This window comes from Panthera leo, chromosome A2, assembly GCF_018350215.1.
Source record: "Panthera leo isolate Ple1 chromosome A2, P.leo_Ple1_pat1.1, whole genome shotgun sequence".
NCBI lineage: Eukaryota > Metazoa > Chordata > Mammalia > Carnivora > Felidae > Panthera > Panthera leo.
This window is the reverse complement of record NC_056680.1, coordinates 32375449-32383186: the sequence shown is the minus strand read 5'-3', so window position 1 is coordinate 32383186 and position 7738 is coordinate 32375449. Positions and strand designations below refer to the sequence as shown.

The window sequence follows — 7738 nt, the reverse complement described above, 5'->3', positions numbered from 1 at the left end:
AGGCTGGCCGCTAGCCAGCAGCCAATCAGTAGAAAAAGAGGACATCAAGGAGAATCTGAGCTGGGAGGTGGAGAGGGATGGTAAAATATAATCACATTGTCTAAGTTACTGGGCTCCTTGAGGCCAGCTTAACCCTGGACTTCCCCATTACTAGAGCCAAACACTCCCGTGTAGCTTAATGAATTTAAGTTTAGTTTCTGTCACTTGTAATCAAAGGAGTCCCGTGGATTTACCCAGCATTGTTCTGAGTGTCTTGAGGACAGAAAGGTAGAAATGGTTGCAGTGAAGGGCCATGAAGAGGGAGATAAAAGGTGTTACTATAAGCTTTCTCATGAGCTCTGCTGGGGGCAGAACCTGATGGGGAACCTGAAGTCATACCAGGGGCGGAGAGGCGACGGTAAAGTGAGTAGGAACTGAGGAATTAATATCTTTTTCTTGCGCTGAGTTGGCTGCCCTCTTGCAGTGATAGGGTGAGATGAACTGGGTTCCTTGAATGGTGATTTCATTTTGAATTACCTAAATTTATGCTCTAAAGGTTGATTTTTTTTTCTGTCTTGTCTGTTTCATCCCTGTGGTTGCTGTGGTATATTTGGGTAAAAATAATAGACTGGCCCACGGTTTTTATCAGTTGCTTGTTTCAACCACTTCATTATGGTTAGAAGAGGCTGTAGGTACAAAGAAAATATGATGCTCCTTAATGATTCATGTGGCATGGCGTTTGTGCTGTCGACATGAGTGTGATGAAATAGTGGAATCTACCCACATGCGCTGAGCACAGTTACTCCCATCACCAAGGCAGGGCAGTGTGCTTTGCTGCATTGCATCCACAGATTCTTCTCATGTACACTCCCCATGTATACCTTTTGGAAATTCAGTTCATGCTGCACAAATTAATGTCTCACTTTGTGTCTTTGTGAAAGGCAGTAACTAAACAGATGATATGCTTTGAAGTTGGAAGCATTTGAGATCTTGAAAGAAAAGACAGAGACCATATTGATTTTTTTGCCGTGAACCTGAAACACAAATGAGAGCGCCGCATCAGGTTTTTTTGTTATTTTATTTCTCCATCCTTCTGTTAAAAAGAAAGTCCTGATGTAGTTGCCTCTGGTCCTTACTTGTCACCTACCGTCTCTTCAATTCCCTCTACACCTATAGGGTTGACGTAGTAGAAACTCAAGTTGAGTTAGAAATCCCTTTCTAAAAGCAACTGAACCAGGAAATTAACTTACTCTTTGGTCTGTGTTCATGGGTGTGAGGTGTGGGCATGGCTTTGTGGAAGGAGGTTGGGCATGGCTTGTGGTCCTGGTCAGTAAACTCCTCAGAAACTTGGCGGCAGGGCTAGGGAAACATTCACCATAATCCAGGCACTTTTCTGTCAAAAAAAAAAAAAAAAAGTATCTGGGCTCTAGAGAGTCCTGTGGGGATTTGATAAATGTTTTCATTTAAAAAATAGCTTATACTACTAGGCATTGGATAAAGACACTTGGGGTGTGTAGCCAAGTGAATGGAAGGAACGTGGGGAAAGTGATGATGAGGATGATGATGGTGATGGTGATAACAATGATGATGATATGACTAATACTTACTAAACACGTGTAAGGCACTTTTTGAATCATTCTACGTGTGCTCTCATTTACTTGCTACAGTGACTTTCTGAGGTCACCTCTCAGATGAGGAAACTGAGGTACTGAGACAGAGCTCACACAGCTAGTGTAATGGAAGGGGATTTGGACCCAGATTTGTGGGACTTCAGGAGCTGACTGGGATTCAACTAGTGAATGATAATTTGGTATGCTTATCAAGGGAATGGGTGTCTTGCCAGGCTATTTCTGGAGATGCCCAAACCTATGTTGGGGGTTATTGTGAGGGAGATTATAAAGAGGCTTTTCATGTATTAGGCAAAGAGATTAAGAATAAGACTCAGAGGGGAAAGGCACCTGGTGGGGGAATGACCTAAGAATTTGGACAAATCAGCTGGGGTTACATATTATAAGGATTTGGTGTCTTAAGCCTGAAAGCTTTAGGAAGCATTTGGAAGGCTTCAAGCTGAGAGGGACTTGCATTTTTGTAAGATGACACCGTTTCACTGTGAAAAATGGACCTGAGTGGCCGCAGGAAATTTTAGGAGGTCATTCCATTGATAACGTTGACATGGGGAAGGTGATCACGGCTCAGACTAAGCAACTTGTTTAAAATAAATTCACCAATTTGGGCCGTGTCATCCCCAGATGTTTAGTCTGCCACACTCCCATCCATCCCTCCTGCCTTGTGATCTTTCCTGTTGCGCATCACTTTCAGCTGGTCTGAAAACTTGGGGGAATTTTCTGAACAAGCCACTCCTCAAATGTGGGTAGGCAGGGAGAATTAGCACAAATAAGTGACTTAATCTTGGCCCTGGATGGAGGTGTCTGGATGAAAGGCCAGTTACATCTTTAACTGAGATGGAAGGAAGTGGGTCTGAAGGATTGGGTTTGTCCTCAGCACCAGGCGGAAAGATTGAAGTTACTCTCTGTTCCCAAGTCAGGCATCTCTGGGGACTAGAAAAAGCTGTGAACTGAGTTGGGACGCATTGTTTTTAAACTCTGGGACCTTGGCCATGTCACCGAATGGCCTTAAGCCTGCCACTTTATCTAGATAGTGGGAATAATAATGCCTGCCCTCTGTTTCTCACAGATTCCTGGCAATATCCAATCCAATGGCGTACATGGAAATGCTTGAAAAGTCACAAACCATTCTATACACATTAACTGTCACGTCCAGTCAGTGGAGTGAAAGGCCATTTTTGGATGCAAAGAACAACCTTATGAGGCAAGCGTGCTCATTTCAGAATTTCAGTTTTCTTAAGTATCCGAGTATTTTAAGGGTCATTTCTAGGATCCGTTTGTACTTTCTATTGTAAGTAGCTGCATAAAAGCTGGCATTTCTGTTTCGGAGAAGCAGTACTGCAGAGCGCTAAGAGCATGGACTTTGGAGTGAGATATAAGTTCAACTCTATGCTCCGCTTTTTGACACCTGCGTGAGCTTGGCAAAATTATTTAGCTTCTCTGAATCTTCGTTTACTCCTCTGCAAAATGGGTGTATTAGCAGAACAGGCCTCATAAGCCTGTTTTGAGAACTAAACGAAACGTTACATGTAAAGTTGTTAACACAGTGGTTAGTCTATGTGAAGAACTCATTAGGTAGTAGCTATCACTATGTCTATGTTTTAAAATTTTTACCTTTTAGCTGCATTTCTCATTTAATTGTCTGGTATCAATGGGGGGAGGGCTGGAGGTCTGACTGTTATGCATCGTACTTATGCATGGTACTTACGCATGGTACTCATTTATCCACTTAGGTAGATTCTGCATGGTCATAGGAAGGGTCTCCTCCCCATCATTCCCACCCATATTCTTAGGAAATGCTCTAAGGGAAGGAATCAGATGGGAGAGGGGTAGAGACAGCTTGTTGTTGGAAGGCATAATGATGAGATCAAATGACATTAGGCCACTCCGCATTCATGACGTTCCCAGGCCCCCTGAGCACCCACGACACTGCAGAGAAGTTCCCACCGGGCTTGCATCATCAGTGGTGTTCCCGCTTGCAGCCTCATGGGAACGCACGTGGGGGCCGCGTCCAGGGGTGATGCTGACGCACAGCTGTGCGCTGGTCCAAACAGTTCCGGGGAGGCACTGGGCGTCGGGCAAAGCCGACACTTGTGATGTCACAGAGGAATCTCAGGGCTTGGAAGGCTGACAGAATGCCTTTGCCAGCCCTGGGCTGCAAATCAGAAGGGAATTCGGCCTCCAGAAAGTTCACTTTCACTCCAGCCTGGAGCCAGTCAGAATCAGTGCAGGGCTCTTAACAGATTATAGATTGATTCTGCTGAAATGGAGAAAAATGCAAAAGGGACATCTTCTCATTCCGAGTAGCACCCGCTGATCCTCTCTAAGCAGATGGACTGATAATTACTCCCATCAATAAGGAGGAAATGCTCAGCTCAGCCTTGCCGACCTGCGGATTCCCTCCTCCTTTGCCAAAGCTGAGAATCTGTATGGAACAAAAACTGTAGGGGGAGCTATTTTGTTTTGAATGACGAGTGTAATCTGCCTTTTCAAGTAAGCAAGATATTGAGAACAATTTCACTTTTTGGGGCATTATGAAAGTGCTTTAGAAGGAGGCACCGGTCATTGTATAGGAAACTGTGTAATATGCATCAGTGTGGATCTGAATGAGGTACGAGGCCCATGCTCTCCCAGTTATATCACATGGTGTTTGGGCATCTTGGGGTGAAGTTGGGGGCACAGTCTTGAAAGCAAGACAGCCCTGGGTCCAGATCACAGCTCAACTACTTAGCATCTCAGCAGCCTTGGACAAGTTGCTTCATAACCCTGTAAAAGGGTAAAAAGGAAAGAGGAACGTCTGCACGACCTCCCCCACTAAGTTCTTACTCAGATTTAATTTGACACTGCATTTAAAATTCAGCCGGTAGTCTGCACTCAACAAATGGTTTTTCTATCCTCCTTATTTCTCTAGAGTGTCAGATACCGCACTCTTTCATACTCATCTATGAATGTTGCGCTTCTAATTGGTTTCTTGCCTTTTATAAAGAAGATGCGATTGGGCTCACAAAATAGGGCACATACTCAAGATTAGTCCTGCTGTTAAGTGTCCTCTGTTCATTACTTTGATGGGATGGTTTGAGGATGAAGTCTTTGCTGAAGAGTATTTGATGCTGTAGGAGAATGTGTTTGTGCCTGAGCACAGGTCAGAAGAGAAACTAATGATGGAATGGCATTTGCTTCTGTGGAGAGGCCCGGGCAGTGACTTGAAAATGATTTTTGAACAAAAGCGTATTTCCTGGTATACCAAGGATATATGGCTGTGACAGCCCGGGGACCGCTCGGCTCCTTACTCAGACATAATACTGCTCAGGGTAAGTCTCCTCCAGAACCCAGAAGACTATAAGGTAACAGCAAGCCAATTTCTCTGCCTCCAACAAGATAAAGATTGCTTTGGAATCCATCTTATAAATCACAAATGGGGCTTACTACTAGGCCAAGGAAACGATTAGTAGTTATCCAGTAAATGGAATCAATAGAGGAAAAAACAACCGACCCACAAAAAGACAGCAACATATTACAAGGGAAAATGTTCTGCATATTGTCTTCTGTCGTGCTGGGCTAGGACATCTTAATGAAGAGCTATATTCTCTCAGGATGGTACCCCAGAGAGCTTATCAGAAGTGTTACTAAGAAGTCACGGTCTTAATTTTTTTTTTTTTCTCCAGCCTCGCGTATACAAGAGAATTCCATATTTGACAGCATCCTGGTACTTCCTTTTTTAACAAAGACATCTTAATGTTTCCATGACGGTAACATGTGAGTTACCTCACGTCCAGTCTTAAAATAGTTGTTACACTTAAGGAGTATTATTAGAATAAAGCTGGAAGGAAACATGGAGACAATTACTCTAATTCCCTCATTTTATAGGAGAGAATCCAGGGACCCTAGTGCCTTCTCAAGGCCGCACAATGACTGGGGTCAGGGCTGGCTTGAGAATTCAGATTTGTATTTCCATACCGATGCTCCTTTTATTTTTTGACATGTAATAATTCTTCTTGGTCTAGAAGAAGATTAGAGTATTAACAGTAGTTTACATGTAAGAGAATACCACCAAACAGGCCCACTGTATAAATCATTGCAGAATATCATAGAGGAGGGACCACAAAGACCACAACGGTTACATTTTACAGTCAAAGAAAATGTGGCACAGAGAAGTTGAATGACTTTCTAGGGACAACCTGGCTAATAATTGATGGAGTCAAGATTTGAACTCGTCGTGTCTGGCCTGTCTGGTACTAGTTAGAACATCGGCTGGAGTTGGCCTGGGGTTTTACTGGACTCATCTCTGTTTTAGAGTATTCTGAGAGATGTCCTGACCCTGCTTCCGCGGGCTATGAGGAAGCTTGCACTTTGGAAACACATGAGAGAGGTTGGAAGTGTGGATTATTTATAGCCTGAGAGGAGAAAGTTGTTCAACTTCATTTCCATCCCTAACCACATGGGAGAATAGGTTGGAGTAATAGGAAGACCCTCAGTGGTTGCGAAGTGTGTGTGTATACATTGTGGTGGGGACTGTATTATGCCTAAGAGTCTTTTGGTTTTCTCTTTTCCCTTCAGCTTTCTGAGATGCTCTGCCTTATAGCCCCAAAGAGGTGGCTTTCATGGCTCCTCTGACTGAACTCGGGGTAGATACAGATGGCCCCTCTGAGAGCGTCCCACCAGGGTTTTTGCAATTAGGCATAGTGACTGAATTAGTTAACTTTGGAGAGATGTGTTGGAGTCACCTAGACTTGTGATCCGAAGCCTCCGTCTCTGGGATGCCACAGTCTGACACGGGTTTGTAACCAGGAAGCAACTGTGTGGAGAGAGAGAGAGGGGTAGGTGAGGGAATGAATGCATTGCATATGCTTTCTCTTCTTCTATCTACAGGTACTTGAACCCTGATTTTTCAGCATCACCGTGAGTATTGTGACCATAACGCCAACACAAGGGAAATGAAAATGGGTCTTAATCATATCATTTGGGTCTGGAATCTAGTTGTGCCCCAAAGCCAGTGTCTATCCTGGGCATTTCTGAAAAAGAGGCTTCTCTCTCTTTCTTTTTTGATTTAAGTTAGTTCGAGTTGAGGTTTTAGTCCCATGCAAGAGAAGGAGTTGTAACTGACACAGGAGCTTTGCACTGCCAGTAAATTGCTTTGTTTTGCAGAATGCAAAGCCAAGCCTCAAGAAGAAAGAAAAGAAGTGCTGGGATGGCTCCTTTTTGATTCTAGTTTCTTATTTATTTCTTGTTTTGTTGTTTTTGTAAAGAACATATAAGAAACTCTCCAACTGAATGCCACATGGTGCCTAGATCCTGATCCTTCTGCAGCAAAAACGTTTTTCTGTTCTCTGGATCGTTCCTGGATACTGTAGTTCTAGAAATGAAGACATGGAGAGGGCTGGCTGGAGTCAAATTAAAAAAAAAAAAAAAAAAAAAAAAGCAACCTGAAGGGGGTAGAAATGATCAAAGCAAAGAAAAAAGAGTGAAATATCCTAATCTGAAGATGATTTCGTTTTCCAAAAGCTCCTAGCAAATTGAGAAGGCAACCGAAGGAAAGGCTTGTCTGGGAAGGTATGCATCAGATAAAAGCAACGGCCATGGAAACAGAAGGTCTGTCTTCTAAAATGGATTCCTGGGGCGCCTGGGTGGCTCAGTCGGTTAAGCGGCCGACTTCAGCTCAGGTCACGATCTCGCGGTCCGTGAGTTCGAGCCCCGCGTTGGGCTCTGGGCTGATGGCTCAGAGCCTGGAGCCTGCTTCCGATTCTGTGTTTCCCTCTCTCTCTGCCCCTCCCCCGTTCATGCTCTGTCTCTCTCTGTCTCAAAAATAAATAAAACATTAAAAAAAAATTTTTTTAAATGGATTCCTGACAGTGAAACTCACTGGCTATAGCCAGCCCAGACTGAACTCCTTTCTTCATCCTTGAATGAATCACTATGGTCCCAGGGATGTGATGCTGTGCTTGGTCAGACTTGAGTCACCTGTCCACTTCTGGATCTATGGAGATGATGGACAGCACCCTGCTGAGATTATGGAAAGAGCAGTACGGGGAAAATCAGGATGCAAAAGAGGAATGAATGGAAGTCAGGCGGGTAACAAACAGAAACCAACAGATGAGAGTTCTCTTGAAAGCAGGCACTGTGTAGAATCCAAGCTC

At 43.9% G+C, this 7738-nt stretch overlaps 2 long non-coding RNA genes across 5 annotated transcripts; one reads left to right on the top strand and one right to left on the bottom strand.

Moving 5' to 3' along the window:
* Positions 1–494: 494 nt before the first annotated feature.
* On the bottom strand, positions 495–3657 carry LOC122214535. The gene is made up of 3 exons (XR_006199941.1): positions 3313–3657; positions 1230–1372; positions 495–1013 (listed from the first exon to the last, which is right to left on the bottom strand). It is a non-coding gene; the product is annotated as an uncharacterized LOC122214535 (long non-coding RNA).
* Positions 3658–3723: 66 nt separating this feature from the next.
* On the top strand, positions 3724–7022 carry LOC122214534. Of its 4 annotated transcripts, none has more exons than XR_006199940.1 (3): positions 3725–6380; positions 6474–6503; positions 6851–7022. It is a non-coding gene; the product is annotated as an uncharacterized LOC122214534 (long non-coding RNA). The 4 variants fall into 4 exon arrangements; XR_006199938.1 differs by having other exon boundaries at positions 6750–7022; XR_006199939.1 differs by having other exon boundaries at positions 3724–6503.
* The last annotated feature ends 716 nt before the right edge of the window (positions 7023–7738 follow it).